Source organism: Vicugna pacos, chromosome 11 (genome assembly GCF_048564905.1).
Source record: "Vicugna pacos chromosome 11, VicPac4, whole genome shotgun sequence".
Classification (NCBI taxonomy): Eukaryota; Metazoa; Chordata; class Mammalia; order Artiodactyla; family Camelidae; genus Vicugna; species Vicugna pacos.
In genome coordinates, this window is record NC_132997.1 from 1,173,240 (window position 1) to 1,191,082 (window position 17,843).

General features: G+C 39.7%; 1 protein-coding gene across 1 annotated transcript in view; it reads left to right on the forward strand.

The window, feature by feature from the left end:
* The window catches only part of LOC140699560 (uncharacterized), a 91,516-nt gene extending 78,443 nt beyond the window's left edge, over positions 1 to 13,073 (forward strand). The window contains exons 15-18 of the mRNA XM_072972212.1: positions 11,830 to 11,953; positions 12,390 to 12,450; positions 12,609 to 12,706; positions 12,984 to 13,073. The gene's annotated coding sequence lies outside the window, so the exon portion shown is untranslated. The remainder of the gene's footprint in view (positions 1 to 11,829; positions 11,954 to 12,389; positions 12,451 to 12,608; positions 12,707 to 12,983) is intronic.
* The last annotated feature ends 4,770 nt before the right edge of the window (positions 13,074 to 17,843 follow it).

Genomic DNA, 17,843 nt, shown 5'->3' on the forward strand with positions numbered 1-17,843 from the left:
GAATACTAAAAAGGGTAGCTTATTTCTGATGCATATTCAATATGTATATATATGATATACATTAATATGGCTTAAAGTAACTAGGATTGTTTTTTTTTTAAGTGCAGTATGAAGCTTTAATGAAATCTGTGTCATTCTAGTGAGACAGGGACTACTTAAATTGCCTTAAGCAGACGACCTTGAAGATTATTTACACAGAATGTGTATTGTTACAGCTCAGAATTCATGTTGCCGTGTAACCATCCATCAGACATTTAATTTCTCGGGATTCTGACCAGAACCATTAAGTTTAGAAAAACCCACATTGATTATTATCAGGGAATAAGCTCCTCTCTTTTGTGACTAAAGAAAATTTTGATTTTTTTCTGCACTCTTTTCAGGTTTTAAAATTTCAAAATTTTGATTTGACATGTCACTTTTTTAATAGAGAGAATAAAGCTCATGCTGTTTTAATATGTAAATAAATGTTTTTGTATTTCAATACCCTTCTATGATTTCCTGGCTCTTTGAGAAGTATTTTGCAAGATACTTAGATTACCTACTGTTGGAAAAATACAGACGTGACTTTTATGAATATAGGCGTAGTACAGTTCTGTTGGTTTTTACTACAGTGCAAGACATGAGACCTAGGAGAGCTTTGCTGCTGATTGCCAGGAGGACAGATCTCAGGTCTCAGTCTCCCCTGGTGTAAAATGAAGTGGCTGGACTGGATTCTTTCCTCTTCTAAGATGAGCTTCCATGAGCCTATGTCTTTTGTTTATATTTAGGAGTATTAGCAATATCAGATTAAATACTGAATACCCCTCCATCCCTCCGAAGCAAAGTGCAGTATATGCTACATAAGCTTCTAGTTATCTGATTCTCGTTTCTCATCTTACAGTCAATTTTTGTGTTGCATGTTTCCCGGCAACCTGGAAGGTCTTTTTAGCCATAGGTGGCGCTGTTGCAACTTTTTACAGTCTTAATTTTTCTGTTTGTAAAATAAGGCTTAAACAATGTGATTTTATTTTGATACCTTTGCTTAATGCTTCAGAATAGCACAACGTCCATTATGTCTTTCTACCTGGAAAATTTTTTCTGCTTATATCATAGTTTTATTCTTTTATCTCGCTGTGAACATTTCAGACTTGCTGTGCAAACAATGGCAAAATCGGGCTTTTCTTCTAGTGTTAGAAACCAGTGAGCCGGGATATTTTAAAACAGCTAGAAGCTGCCTCTGGAGCACCATAAAGCTGAAAAGTGTGTTGAGTTCCCTGAGTATTGACCCCGCCGCTGTGTGTTAATTGGTGGGAGTTGATTTGGTACATATATGATGGGGTGTAGTTTCTTGACTTGGGTTTGCCTGCACGTGCTGACACTGAACCACGTGATCCTGAGTCAGCTCGTTCTGAGTTTTCCCCTCGTCTGTGAGAAGGGGACACTCATATCTGCTTTGTAGAATTGTGAGAATTAGTAATTATGTAACATGTTTACCACAGTGGGTATGTCAAGAGAGCTCATAAACTTTAGCTGCTGTTTTGTGTGCAGCCATCATTTTATAGTCTTTGGTAATTACAAAGAAACAAGAAAATAAGAAAAGCTGATTTTATGATGAAAGATATTTGAGGAGGTTCCATAATTCCTACACCCATAATTTAGCATCAGCAGAGTCAGAACTGTTACACAGTCGCCCTGGACCAACGTTAAGCCACAGAAATTTTTGTTACTTCATATATGTTGGGGCCTAAGGGGAACCAATACTTATACACATGTTGTCTCCAGCAGCCAACTGAGAGATGACACAAAAGAGTAGGCAGGTGATAAATGTCTTCTTTGTTACTGATGAAGCCACGTTCTCCATGAACTTCAGGGCTGTGGATAAATGAGTGTCATGATACTGTGTCCCAGAAGTAGAGACTCACCCTGTCCCAGGTATCTCTGGGCCACAGCAAGCCTTCCCTTGAGAGAATGTGCCCCATCATGCACAGGGCTGTTCTGCAATGCAGCTGAGCATCCAGGGTGCTTCCCTAGGGTAGTCAACACTGGAGGGAAAGGAAGGGTTTCACATGCCCTGCTTGTCTCCCCGGAATCACAACTCAATCTGTTAATGTGAGGAGGGCTAGCTGTGGGCCAGGCGTCAGGGCTGTGAAGGGAGTAGCACTCTGCATGGCCCAGAGGAGTGGGGAGGAGGTATCCCTTCCATCAGTTTAAACAGGTGGTGGGATGGAACAGAAGGGTGCATCCCATGAGTTTATAAAAGGAGAAATAAGAATATCCTTTGGGTATTAGTCTAGCCAGGAAACACAGAAGATGATTAGGAAGGAGACTTGTAAACCACTGTAATATTAATTTGACATTTGTTGAGCACCCAAAATGTGCTACATTCTTTTCTGAGCGTTTTACAGAAATGAATCCTTCAATCTTCTCAACAAGCGAGTAAGGAAGGTTTGATTGTTATCCCAGTTTTACAGTGTGGAAATTGAGGCACACAGAGGGTAAGTTGACCAAGGTCACAGAACTAGTAAGTGGCAGAGCAAGTATTTTAACCCTGGCTGTATGGTATTGTGGCTCCCAGAATGGGCTTTGGGTGTTTAGATGTATCTGCATCCCTCGATTTCTGTACGTCTGTGCATCAATTAGCCCAGAAAGGACAGGGAAAGGAGAGTTACACAGGTGCTCACAGTCGTGTCTCGGCAACTGTCCACGAAGAGTGCACCGTGATTAGAATTAATTGTTTTCCAGGCAGCAGATCTGTTGGTATAACAGAAATTTAGTCCATTGAATTCATCTAGAAATCCTTCCTGCTCTGCTTCTGTCCACACTTGCCATGTGACTGCCTGCCCGTGTTTGGGCCGTGGAGGAGAACATATACTCATGGTTGAACTCTGATATTGCAGTCTGGTTCATAGTTTCACATCTTCTGTTACATTAATAAGTTAAATTTCTGGTTTTCTTGCATCAGTGTCTCATGAGTTTGGTTAATGTGAAACCAGTCCATGGGAGCCCAGGGGTTATGATGGTATAAATTTTTAGCACGTTGTGGCACTTCTAGCCATGCAGACATGACTGGGGGATGTACGCCTTTCTCACTGATTTCTCCCAACAGCAGGGTCCTCTCACGGATGTGAGGCTGGGAGCTCTCTGAGTAGCTCAGTCAGAGGCCAAGTCCACCAATCCGAAAATGATGAAGTACCTGGAAGTGGGTTTAATAAAAGTAAAGGGCTTCCAGGTAGTCCGATGGGCTGTTCAAGAAATTTGGTGAAAAGCTGTCCACTGTCTGTGGTTTAGCTGCTTCTTTGTTATTGAAAAGTCTGGAGTAGATGAAGGGATTTTAAAAAGCAGAAAGGAGTGATTTCAGGTGGTACGTCCACACCGGTGAGAAGTGATGGATGACCGCCTGTGTGAGGCACAGACAGAGTCTTACAAACTTCATAAACCAGCTTCAAATGCTCTGCCATCTGAGTGCGCTTCATATGGGGTCCAGTTCATCACTGGTCACGCTGTGAGGGCAAGTAACTGACGATGGCAGAAAGGACACAGAGGCATCAAAAAGGTCTCACTCATGTTCCCTGTTTAAAGAATGTGGCACAGTGTATTATATTTGAGCTGGTTTTTCACTGAACAGTTTTTAGTGTTTTCTGGGACTCCCCAGTGCCCCAAGGTTCCATGCAGCTGGGTGTCCCCTCATTGCAGCTCCGTCAGCGCTTGCCCTGGGCTGATGTGGTGTCACGGGAAGCAGGACGGTCAGCGTCCCCGGCTCCTCTGAGCTCCGTCTCCTCATCTGCAGAGCCTGGTTTCTCATCCGTGTCTACTTAGTAGGGTTGCTGAGAATCACACGTGATGGTTATCAGGTGTGATTTCTGGTTGTCTCTGCGATTGGCAAATAGCCAATAATTGACAGAAACTCTTGTTTTTTTTTTATTGTAATTGTGTCTCCTAGATTGCAGTGGTTTTTAGTCTGCATTTTTTTATAACTTTACTCATTTTTAAATATGCCCTTATTTTATTTATTTTTTTTTGAGGTACTGGGGACTGAAGCCAGGACATTGTGCATGCTATGCAGGTGCTCTACAACTGAGTAATACCCACCCTCCTTTTCTGCACTTAAAAATAAATATTGCAATACACAAAATAGCTCTTAAACTCCATCATGGGACCTGGTCTCTGTATAGGCAAATGAACACGTATACTATTTCAATAAGAATAAATGCTGTTGAGACATACGTTTCTGAATCTGTTAATGTGCTTAAAAACGATCATAGCTAGTGATAAACACGAGACTTAGATCCAGGACTTTTTAGGGTATGTTTTGCCATCATGGGAAATTACATTCTACCGAGAAGGCTAATTGGGTCTCTTTGATATTTGGATGGTTTAGCAGGTGATCAAGGCTTTCCAAAGCTGACAGTTTTGTATTTTAAACTAACTACAAAGTTATCTTCTAGAAGATGGAAATCCTAAGTTTGTGAATTTCCCAGTAATCCAGGGGGTATGTGTCTGTGTCTGTGTCTGTGTCTGTGTCTGTGTGAACGTTTGTGTGTGTGATTTCAGGAATGTAGAAATAAGTTCCATATAGACTTATGATATCTTTCTCTTCCAGTTCAAGGTTTAAGCATATACTTACACAAATAAATTGATTTTCTTTTGTCATTTGGCATATTGGCGGGAATAAGAGGTTCTCATACTTGTTTCAGAAGGGTTGGGAAGCATGAGCTTAGAAAACGGGAGGAGAAAGAGGCAGGGAGACACTTCACACTTTGTGCAGTATATGAGAAACAGTAGCTTTTCTTTTCTCTTTTCTTCTAAAGCAAACTGGCTCTGAATTGTAACACACTATTACTCAGAATTGCTTTTCTAATCAGATACAAGTGCCTCAGATTTTTCAAGGCAACGTGAATGATGAAATGTGTTTTAGCATTTATCTTTAAAAGTAGTTTTATTTCTCAAGTAAAAGACTATAGCCTGTTTCTTCCAGCGTCTCAAGAAATTCTCATTGATCTATGTACATGTTCTATGTGCTTATTTTCTTTTTTTTTTTTAAGTGCTTGTTTCATTGTGGTGTGAATGAATGTTTAAAATTTCTGGATTTTGATCTTTAGAAAATGCTGATTTATCATAACTGTTAAAAACCTGATTGTTCTTTGGTCCTTGTTTGGTGGGGCACCCTATTGATTACTCTTGTCTGTTAAAGAGAGAAATTCTTCCTCTAGCCTGCAGATCATTAAGTGTATGGTTTGCAGTATGCCTTTAAATTTCATTGAATGCATTGAACATGATTGTCCAGTGAATTTTGAGTTGACTCATAGTAATGACTTTGCTTTGATTCTGTGGCTTTTGCTCCTCTCCACAAGAGCTTGAATTCTCTGTTGCATTTTGTATACGTGTTCTTCACAGTGGAAGAAATTTTGCATTTTTTACAGAGGTGGTTTTTCCTAACACCTCTGAATGCCTTCTGTAATTGATACAACAAAATCTGTTATTTCAATGCTTAATTATTTCATACACTAGTTTTTGGCTTAATCAGAAACAATGACAGAGTGATAATAAAAAATAGGAAAACTTTCCTTCCTTTGAAGAATAGAAATCAGGTGGTCAGGCTCACCCATGCTTTGGGCCTGACACACTTAATCTCATGTCATTGTGTATCATGATTCGGAGATGGAGTTGCTTCAGGTTTATTGATTTTTGTTTTAACATTTGTGTTGAATTCTTTCTCCAGGCTTATGTATCCTGTTGGGTTTGTTGAAACTGTAGAAGGGAAACAAAAGCTTTTTTTGGTTTCCGGAGTCCTGAGTTGCTGATGATAAAGAGTTGAGGTTGGGCTGAGGAACAGAGTGACACTCCCTCTGCTCCCAGCTGAAATTGATGAACAATGAAATCAATTAAGTGTATCGGTATTTGAACAATAGAAGTTAGCGAGCCCAAACTGGCTAGTTATGCCCAAAGAAAGTACTGAATTCACCTGCAGAATTAGGTGCTTTACCAAGAAGAAGCAGCTTAGAGCAATCAGAAAAATCAGTCCTATGATGAGATATAAAGTAAATATAATATCTTTTATTTCTGAAACTTTTCTACGTTAAGTTGTGTAGAGCTAAAATTAAGTTTCAAGCACCAGGAGTTAACAGTGTGGGTGGTTCTGTATGATCATTATTCAGGAATGTGCCTAGACTCTGCTAGAGTGGCTGAAGCTTGCAGGAAAAGACCTAGAGCCAGGATTTGTCACCTTAGGGTGTCCTCCATAATGGTTCCATGTGGGAGCCCATGATTGGGTTAACAAATTGTAACAGACCCCAGCCGCCTGTCAAATTTAAGAAGAAAACGTATGCTTAGTAACTGCTTTGCAAGCAAGTGCCTGTGCATCCTCACTCCTGTCTCCTTGCCTTAAAAAGCAGAGATAATGCTTTGCTTGCGTAGATGATGTTTTAGATAGCACTCTGCTCATCGCAAAGCAATGACCCAGGCCCACAGCTATAAAGGCTGGGCTTGTTTGCAGTTAGATACTCTATTATCCCCCAAGCAAGGACCTAGCTGGTCTGGTGGTCTGCTTTGTAATTCACATGTCTAAAGAATGTATCTTATTCCCCTCACCCCATGACTTACCTAAAGATACACTAAGCCTTTGTACTCATGGTGGATTCTACAATCTCTGTCTCATCCTTCTTTCCCCAAGTTCCTGCTTACTATCACACAACTGTTAATGACGTTTTCCTTTGATTATACACAATAAATATGGGATCATTTGAGAGGCTCGTGGAGTTGGGTCCCTACGCCCTCTCTCTTTCGTGACTTTTTCCACAGAGTCTTGAGTATTCATTCCCTGTACGTAAGACTTCTGCCAGCCAGAACCCACAGTTCCAGGTGAGAAGGATGCAGGCTTTATCTCTCCTACCCGAGGGAGAGAGAGTAGAAAATTGAGATCTGCTCTTCCGTGGTCCCTTCCTGCCCCAGGTCTGCTCCAGTTCACCTGCAGCCTTCTGGCCTCTGCTCACAGGGCCTCTGTCCCAGGACTGACAGCAGCTTTTTCTTCCCTGGTAAACATTTCCTGTGCCTTTTAGAAGTTGGTCTCTTCTCTGCAATACAACCCTGGCAGATGTGATGGTGGTAAGAGTGCTGGTGGGCAGTCACTTAGGGACTGCCAGGAGCCATGCTGATTCTCCTGAGTCTCTCATTCGGGGTTACAGAACTGTCGAGCAGCAGAGGAAGCCCTTTAACGTGAGGCCAGCTCAGCATTGCATCACTTTCATTTTATTTTTGAATTTTCAGTGGAGAAATTATTTGTAGCAAACTGTTCCAGAATTTTGGCTGCCTGATTTCCTCACCACCATTTCCTTGTTGGCTCTGGTGCTTGTTGTAAGAACCAGGTTTCTTCTCTGGTTATTTCTAGCAGCTGGGCTTGCCGAATCCTTGATCTGCATTTGAAGCAGAATGCTTCTTCGTGATGTCAAGCTGATTTTCCTATTTCTGAATATTTCGTGTACACTCAGCAACTCTTTCAAGTGAAATGCTCTTGTCCAATTATGTTAACCCATATTTGCCGATCTCCTGCTTTCATGCTGAGAGCAGTTTCTTCTTCCTGTAATAAAAGTTAGCAATTTGCATTTACTATTTGAAGGTTCTGGCCCTAGGTGCTTTTGTCCTTAACAGTTTTAATACAATTCACCCATTAAAATGTGCAGCGGTTTTTACTCAAAGCCCAGAATTGTGCATCGCAGTCAATCTTAGAATATTTTCATCCCCCAACAGGAAGCCCTGTATGCACAAGCAGTCATTCCCATCTTCCTCATCGTCCCCCAGCCCCAGGCAGCCATTGTTCTCTCTCTATGGATTTGCCTGTGCTGGACATTTCATGTAAAACAAGTTATTTCATGTAAATGGAACTGTCTATTGTGACTGACTTCTTTCACACTGAGTAACTTTTTCAATGTTTTTCCAGGTTGTGGCCTGGGTCAGTACTCTATGCTTTGCTATTGCTGAATTATATTCTACTGTATATCTGGGCCCTACTGTTTACCCATTCATCAGGTGATAGTCGTTTGTGTTGTTTCTGCTTTTTGTTTGTGAAGAGTAATGGCGCCGTGAATACTCCTGTAGGAATTTTTATGTGGACATTTGTTTTCAGTTCTCTTACTTGTGTGACCAGAGAGCAGAAATGCTGGGTCATTCATAAACCAAATGTTCAACTCTCTGAGGACCTGCCAGGCTGTTTTCTAAAGTGGCCACACTGTGTTACATCCTCACCAGCAAGGGCTGCGCGCTCCGCTTCCTCTGTGTCTTCATTAGTGCTTGTTACACATTTTTTTTATTATAACCTATTGTAGTAAGTGTGAAGCGGTTTCTCCTAGTGGTTTTGACTTGATTTCTTTTACAGCTAATGATATTGAACATCGTTTGATTGTGCTTATTGGCCATTTGTATATTTTCTTTGAAAAATACATTTTCAGATACTTTATACACATTTTAATTGAGTTCTCTTTTTCTTGTTGAGTTGTAGGAGTTTTTTCTTTTATTTGAAGATACAAATACTTAATCAGATAAATAATTTGAAAAAATTTTCTCCTCTCTGTTGTTTTTTCACCTTCTGGATGGTGTCCTTTGAAGCAAATTTTTAACATTTGATGAACTCCAATTTATCACTGTTTTCTTTGTCCCTTGAGCTTTTGGGGTAATATTTAAAATCTGAGGTATTTTATTTAAACTTTTATATAAAAAATAACTTAATTCTTAAGACCGTTCTAGGAGATGGGTGCTGTGGTTGTCCCCAGTCTATGGATAGGAGACTGAGGTGCAGAAAATTTCACTGAAATATCAGTGTCACAGCTACCCAGTGCTGTGGGATTTCAGACCCTCATGTTTGTCCCCAGCATTTGTGATCTTCACCACCATGCTCCACTACTGCCTGGAATCATTAATGAAAAAGTTTTCCTTTTTTGATTTCTTGATTGTTTGTTTTCTCATTGGGGAACTCACCTCTTCATTTTCCTTGCAGAGATCTGTGTAGGTTTATTTTAGATCTCATGTACTTATTTATTACACAGGCTCCAGTGATGATTGTGCCTAGTTGTTCTAATCAATTCATACTCAAGTCTTTCCTGCTCATGACACTAAAAAGAGAGTCATGATTTACATAATGTTCAAAGAAGAATGTACTTGAGTGATTTTATTTTTCTAACCAATCAAACAAATCAAATAAAAACCCGGTGTTGGAACAGATTATAAGTCCTGCAGAATAGGGTCACTGTCTTCCTTGTGTTTCATTTGATTTGTCACAGTGTCTGGATAGTGCCTTGCTGTCCAGCAGTTTTGTGAGTATACGGTGCTCGTGAATCATTGTAAGGAAAGAATTTTGACAACAGACTGTGTTGTTCATTTCACAAGGGAAAAGGTCATATAGAAATACTGCTCAGATTTATTTTAAAATTAAGCTTGGTGTTTTGAGAAGGGTTCAAGAAACCATACAAAAATCTTTTTCAATAATTTTAAATCTATCTTAGACACATTATGCATACATAGCAGAGTAACTTATCAACTAGTTTTGACAAGAGGAGTGTATTATTGATTATCTATTTTAGTTGAAATATTCTACCTGGGATAAAGTAATCAGTGCCCATAAATGAACAAATATGTTTGTATTTCTATGCAACATGGGGGCAGACTTCATATGTTTTTATATAATATATATGACTGTGTGTTTTAATCTGTCTGTCAGTGTTTTTATAGTTTTTCAGCAATGTTGTAACTTTAGAATTCTTCTATGGAAATCACCCCCAATTCTAGTGCAGTTTGTACTGTGTATCCTGTCTTATGCATGGGATTCCACTGTCCCCTCTGTGAGGAATTTCCTCTCCTATTGAGTTAGTAGCAGAGTTAAAGGAACTGTGATTTCTAGGCCTTTGCTCTCCATGTGTTTGCAGTTGGCTGTCAATCAAGATTTTCTCTTTCTTGAGTTTTCATTGTTCAATTAGAATTTTGGAAATAACAATTAATATGTTGCAACACTCTCCCTAGAAACTTGATGTGTTTGTGCTTTTCAGTTTCCAATTTACAAAAAATGTAAATGCAGTCCTGGTTTTAAATAGTCCTTTTTCACTAGATATTTGTTTACTTCTTTATAGTCAAAATATTTTTTTCCCAATGAATGAATTGGTTTGCATGTTTTAAAAGATACTTTATTTTTTAAATTTCTTATTCTAACAGGTATATTCATTGTACAGAATTTAGAAAATAAGGATAAACAAAATTATAACTTAAAAATGGCCTCTAATCTCACCTGGAGATACAGTTGTAAGGTTTGAAATTGAGAATTACAAGTCCTCTCAAACTCTTCTTCTATTTCAAGTACGGTTTGGTTACTGAGATCCTCGAATTCCCATATGAATTGTAGCAGCAGATAGTCAGTTTCTGCAGAGGAACCCACTGGGATTGTGATCGAGTCCACGTTGAATATATGGATCGCTCTGGGGAGCACTGCCATCCCAAGAATGCTGTCATTTGATTCAGGAATGTGCGTGGTGTGTCTGTCCAGGTATTTAGGTATTCTTTAATTTTTTTCAGCATTGCATAGAGTTTACATTGGATTATTTTACTATATATTTTGCCTTTATACTGAGGACAAGTGTGCAAGGTACCGGGATCAGAAGTGTATTGGAGCTCCGCAACTTGCTGCCACCATGGACGTTGTGCTCTTGCTTCGCCCACTGTACAATGTTGCACAAAATAGGACCTAAGTAACTCTCCCTTGAAAGAATGATTATATGATTGCTGGATGATGCTTGAGATTCCTTGTGATGATGTCTTTTTCCCAGAATTTCGCCTCTTCTTAACTATGCCCTTTCCCTTCCTTTCCTCCAGCCTGTGTTTCAGCCTGCCTGTGGCATTGATTTTCCTTGTCTGTGGACTCTTCCTTTCACTAGATCGTGATAATGTTACATGTGAGATGTGGAAACTTGCTAGATGTCAAGAAAGAGCAAATCCATTGCATGCTAGATTTTTTAGAGTGTGTTATTGTATTATCGATTGAAATGAAATCAGGCTGACCCATTGAGCCACCCCCTGAGCTCTTTTCGCCTTCCTACAGGTGATACTGCTCTCGTTGCTGCATGTGCCCTTCCCCCAGACTTGGTTTTGGAGTTGAGTAAGTCACCATCACTGGAGCCCTCTCTTTAAATGATGACGAGAACATTTGCTCTATCTCCTTGTTTGGGGACTTCGATGAGATGAGGCAACAGATAAAGAATGGAGCCCCACCTCATTCTGATCCCCGCTCTTTCCGTTCCTTTCTCCATGGGAAGAGTACAATTCAAAAATATAAAGATTGTGAGCTAATGAGATAGACAAGACAACCGATCATTTATTAAATACCCTTTCATGCCAGAAACAAATGTATTATACACACAAAAAGCACATAAAATACGGTAGTACTGTGGTTACAAACGTGGGTCCGAGTTCGAGTCCTGGTCTGGAGTGACAAGTCCTGTGAGATGGAGAAATGGTAGATCGGCTTAGCCTCTCTTGGACTTGTTTTCTGTCCTGCAGAGATGGGGCTCGCTAGGCGTCCCTCCCCCGTAGAGGTGCTGAGGGGTGTAAAAGACACGTGTAGGCAGACCGAGCACAGCTGCTCTTTCCTCGTAAGTGCAGGATAGCATCGCTTTTGCGGTGATGGCTTTATGACCGCACCGTGTAGACTCTCAGTGCTCCAAAGGGATGCCTTGCAGATTGGAGATGGGATTCTCACTTCTGTAAATACCCAAGAATTGGGTTATTGGGCCTTGCTGATTTGACTCTATTCTTTAGAAAGTACATAATGTAGATATATTTTTCAAACATGCATGAATTTTTTCTTTTATTATTTAGAGTTTTACCCTCTCATCTCTTGGTGTGACTTTTCATGGAATCCAGGAAACAGTCCTAAGCAACCTGCCTCTTCACACTTCTCCGTGGTGGTTTCCTTCCCTGACTAGAAGAGGGTTTTGCATAGGTAATTTTGATTGCTCCCCTTCTCTTGGAGACTCTCTGTTTTTCTGCCCATCTCTCACCTGTCCATCTGTCCATTTCTCTACCCACTCATTCTTCTGACTTGTTTCAATAAGCATTTCAGGCAGCTTACAGAAGAACAGATACCAAGTAAACAGGTGAGAAAATGGGGCCAAGTTCATACAGTGAGGCTAGGAGTTGAGCCTGTGTGAGAGTTGCAAGCGTGAGACACACGCCTCTGCCTTGTGACTTATAAGATAGACAACATCAATGTGCCTGAAGCTCCCAGCAGACACAGGGAAACAGGGTTTGTGGGAGATGCTCATTGGCTGTGAAATAAATAAGTGGCTTAGTAGAAGCCCAGCCTTTCCAAGTACTAAGGCTTAGGAGAATATTTTAGTGTCTTCCAAAATCAGATTATTGCATCTTTTCTTTTTCAGAGTTTTATGTATAGTTGGTTTACATTCTATACCTGGAAATTTCTCCAAAACTTCTGCCCACGTGAGTCCCATGACTCGGGAATGGGGTGGTTCTGCTCATTGACGGGTGTTGGCCAGAAACGGAAAATGACAGCCTCAAAGGAGCCTGGGATTTATCAGTTATGTTTTGTCAGTGCTGTAGATTTCAGAAAATGCTTTCACCTTTTCTTTCCATCTGAGGCAGCAGCGCGCTCTCTTACCAGCATCAGGAGCTCAGGGCCACGGGATGGTGGGGGCTGACTGCACTGCCGTCAAGACAGCTGAGCTAGTCACTGCAGGTGTGGTTCTTTTACATACTGCAGTTCATGCTCTTTACTAGAATGTTTCAACAGGGAGTTAATTAACTGAGTTAATTAACATTTTATAAATATGATGCTTTGTTGAAAAGACAGTCATAGGCAGAATATAAGTTGTGATCACTTTAAAAATGGTTTCATTACTGAAATTTCAGTAGGAAAGATCCAGTTTATCTTATTTCCGCCTCTCTTTAAAAGTAACAAAGAAACAAGACAGAAAAAGCAGAGGATGATTTCTGTTCTTCCTCTCGGCTTGCAGGCGCCCTCACCTCCAGTGGCATCCATCCAGACACCAGCACTGACACTGGCCGTGCTCAGAACTGCCTCAGCCCTGAAGACACATCTGACAAATGGAAGGGGGCCGCGCCCTGTTACAGCAGGTGCTCTCACTTTGTGGGTCCTTATGTAACTGCGCGGTGTTATTCAGGATCGCCCTTTCTACACTTTGTGACGCTGCTGCGGTGTCTCCTAGTTCTTTGTTTCTGTAAGTACTCGTGTAATTTTCCAATGTGTTGTACTAGACATCTAAAAATGCATTTTTCAAATGAAAAATAGTGTGTATTTAATATTAATATCTGAAAAAAGGGTCAAAAGGATCTATCCTGGTGCCAGTACTCAGAGATAATAATTAACACATTAACATCTATTTTCTGTTCTTTTCATCAGTGTGTATTACCTCTGTCATAAAAACCAGCGAGCAATGTGTGCCTGTATACTGTGTGGAGACCTCCATTTTCCATTCGGCTTATTACACATTTTTCTACAATATTCTATCTCCCCTGGCATGATTTTAATGACTAGTATAGCATTCTGTCTTGTGGAGTCCTCGTCCATTTTACTTTGGACTTAAATAAACTTTTAAATTCCAAGTATACTTAACTGAAATTCTGAAAAGAGATCTGTTGTGGTACCGAAAGTCCCCTACTTCCTTCCCCTTTTTTCCTGAGAGTAAAAACTGCTGACAATGTGGAGTATATATTTCATGACCTTTAGGCCTATGTCATATAAATAAACACATACATACACGTATATGAGAAATCTATGTCTATGTCTGTGTATATATGCTTTATTGAAAAATAAGGCCATACTATATGTTTTCTGCAGCTCGGTTTATTCACTCAGGTATATATCACAGACGTCCTCTCCCTCCAGACTCACCCGGTCCTTTCAGATAGAGTAGAGGGTTTTCCTGATGTGCAGGTTTGGTCTCTTGTGTAAGGACACCTTTCGTGGGAGCGTACTGTGGACAAGGCCTTGGACCACGCCGAAACACCGGAACTTTAGTGGCCACAGCTCACCGTGATTTACCGCATCATTGTCTTGATGGTGGACACTTAAGTTTTCTCCATTTTCCACTGTCAGAAAGGGTGTTTGACTGGCATACTTCTTATACAAACATTCCTGTGATCTTGTATGAGTATTATTTTCGTTAAGTTTTCTGGAAATTTAGTCCTTGGATGTGACAACTACATAAATCACAGGCTCCTTTCAAGTGAATCAAGAAATTCCTTCTCCTGTGGGGCATGAAAAGATGTAGAATAACTTATGTAACCAATTCTCTATCGCTGGATATGATTTCACTTCAGCTTTTCTTCTCACCATTGTAAACAGTGCTGTGTAAATGCTCTGATAAGTACATCTTTTTGAACTGAATTTTTCTAAATGAAACGATTCCAAAATGTGGAGTTCAGCCTGTGTGTACACACGTTTTTCAGAGTTTACATATCCATTGACATGTCATCCTCCAAAAGATCGCTCACAGTTTGTTCTCTCAAAGATGGACACTAGCTAGAATATCTTTTAAAAATATGTGCCAATATGATGAGCAAAAGTACTTTTTCATTGTTTTAATTTGCACTTGATGACCAGTGAGGTATTGAGCATTTTTCACTCATTAGCCATCTGACTTTTAAAAAGTGAATGATCTCTTTTGTCCTTTGCACACATTTAAGTGAGGCAGCTTCTTGTTGCTTTGTGACAGCTCTATGTATATTATGAACATTAACCCCTTGTCTTCATCAACATGTATCAGAGAGCTTTTCCTTGTCATTTTTTGCCTTTCATTTTGTTCAGTAGGTTCATTTTTGTTGTGGCCCAAAATAATCTTAAGATTGTAAATGTCTTCTTTTTGGGTTTTATTCCTGATATTATTCTTAGAAATACTTTCTTATAATGGTATAAATTTCTTCTGTAGGTTTTTTTAATCTCTAAGATGGAGATGATGATGGTACTTGTTATAGTGAAGAGAAGTTGAATTAATATGAGCAAAGAATTATATTCGCTTTTATTAGTACTTTCTAATATTCACATCACATTCTGTAATTTTTCTTGCGGTCATTATGACTGGAATAGAATTTGTTTTTTCCAGGGGATTCTCTGATTGTCCCAAGACAATTATTGAATTCCTACTTTGCTTTTTAACTTGAAATCCCACCTGTAAAGAATACTTATGTACACTAGAGTCTCTTTTGAGCTCATGGTTTATTTTTATCAATCTTACTTTCTTACACTAGCACTATATCTTACATATTGTAAACATTTATTTAATATCTGACAGTGCGATTTTTTGATTCTCTTTTCGATCCCAAATTTTCTTGGTTAGTATTATGACTTTATTATTCCTGAAGAATTCTAATATAATTTTTCAAGTTAAAAAAAAAAAGAAGTGCTGTCGTGGGATTTTTTAGTACTTTTGAATTATCTTTAGGAGAACGTACATTTTTACAAAACTGCTTTCCTCCATACAAAATGTTGATGTCTCTACTTTCACACCTCTTACTTTACCCCACAGTACAGTCCTGTACTTCCTCCATGTACAACATGGGCATTGTTTTTGAGTTTATTCCAGATTATTGTTGATGTTTTTGTTAATTATTTAAGTCAGAATTTTTTGCTATTGTATATTTTAACTGTTAAAACTGACACCTAGGAAGGCAGATTCGGTTTGTAAATACTCACTTTGTAACTTCTCATTTAAAATTGTAAGTATTAAGTACTTGTTACAGAATCCTTTCTTTTCTGTTTTTAAAAATTTGTTTCCAAGATTCTCAAAATGGTCATAGCAAAGTAGTATAGGTGGGGACAGAGATGGAGAGAGGTAGTGTGGCTCATGTACAAACTGTGAGCACTTTCATGGCTGTGTTTACGCTGGAAAAGCCGCTGAAGAGTCCAGGATAAAACAGGGGTGGCTTTGTATGCAGTTGAAAGCCAGCTTTCTTGCCTGGTGAAGCCTGGTGGGCGTGACAGGTAGATGATCAAGGTCGAATGGAGGTTATTGGCTGCACAGAGCACTGTGTCTGAGAACTGGAGAATATCGCCATGGGAAATGCTTGGTGCCAGGAACAAAGCAGAGGAGCTGGGGACCCTGTGTGTTAAGGAATTTCCAGCCCTCGGAGTGGGAAGATCAGACTCTGCATTCAGATCTGAGTTTGAATTCATCCTCTTTAGTTTACTTGTCCTCTGACTTTGGTCAAGCTATATACCCTCTTTCACTTCCTGTTTTCTTATCTCTCAAAATAGGAGAATTACAGCCTGCTGCCAGATTGTTTGATCAGGTTAAATAATTAGTGTCTATAAGATGCCACGTACAGTCACAAGCTCAGTGAGAAATGGGCTGTCACCTGTTCTTCTGCAACTCAGTGCTTGACAAGACATGTGGGAAAGCCAGTCCCTAATTTGTGTGTGATGCAAGTAGGAACAAAATTAATGTCTTGCCTTTCCCTAGCAGTATACTTACAGCTTTGCTTCATTTACTTCTTTCCTCCTTTCCTTTCCCCTTTCCCATCCTCCACCAAAAGATCCTGAGACTCTCTCAGAATAGTAGATTCAAATTACTTTAAAGGTTGGCTCATCCTCATGAAATGATAGTAACATAAAAAAAATCTGTGCACATCCCAGAATACATTGTATTTGATTTACACACACACGTGTGCACACATACACACACACAATCAGGCTACTTTCCACTTGCAGAGGGATAAGGACCACTTTTTCTGAGTTTTCACTCACTGAGCTTGAGAACAATGTCTCTTACACAGACTTTCACCAGGCTTCGTGCATGGTGTTTTTAATTGAATTTCGGCTTTGTGGCCATAGATGTAGTCTCCTAATAGAAGAGAGAAAGTGGAGACATAGACTATCCGCTGAGATATTGGTGTCATCATATTTTAGTTGGAAAGGACTTAAGACAGCATAGAGTCGTAATATTATATGGGTGAGAATCCATGATGTTGTAACTTGGACAAGAACATGGACCTTCTGCCGTCTTGTCCACAAAGGTGAAGAGGCAACTGGGCAGGGGATGGTAGGGATCCTTCTTGCTTGAGTTCCATGTTCTTGCTAGTTTTCATTGCTCAGTTGCCTTTAGTTTATGTCCATGAGGCCTCTCATGGGAAGGTCACTCTGTCCTGATAGATTGAGTTTCTTATCAGCAAAAAGCTCTGGACCCACTCATATTTCCCAGAGTTTTCTGCTGACCTGCTGACACTTTATATAATTGAGACCTAAGAAACTACTGAATATAAAATCCTTATTGTTATTGTTTGCCCTCGAGTTCCATAGGAAGGGGTGCTGTCTCAGGCTGTCTAAAGCCAGATCTGAACAAAGATAGGGTGACAGGCTGTGCTGCTGGTCCTCCACAGTTGAAGGGGATTTCCAACTTAGCTTTATATTCAAGGCAGATGAGTTCAAATCTTGCCTTTACCAGTTATTATCTTTGTGAATTTGGGGAGAAACTGTACTTTTTTGTGTCCAAATTTGTTTATCTGTAAGTAAGTTCAGTATTTATTTTAAGGTTTTTGTTTTAGAATTGAATGAGCTAATACTCTCATTTATACCTAAAATAGTGATCTCATGGTTCTATGCTGGTGCATTGGTAGTTGATTACTAAGGGACTCCGCAGTGAGATTGGGGGTGGGGGACCCTGGATAATAGAGCTTATATTCCAGGATATGCTTGTAAAAGACTGGATGTGCAGTGGATTTTTAGTAAATATCTACTCCTTTCCTAATCTGCATTGATTGTGTATATATCTTTATACTAATATATGAACAATTTTTATTGCAATTTAAATATCTTTGTAGTATTTACAATATCTAGTTATAAAAATACGTGAAATAAA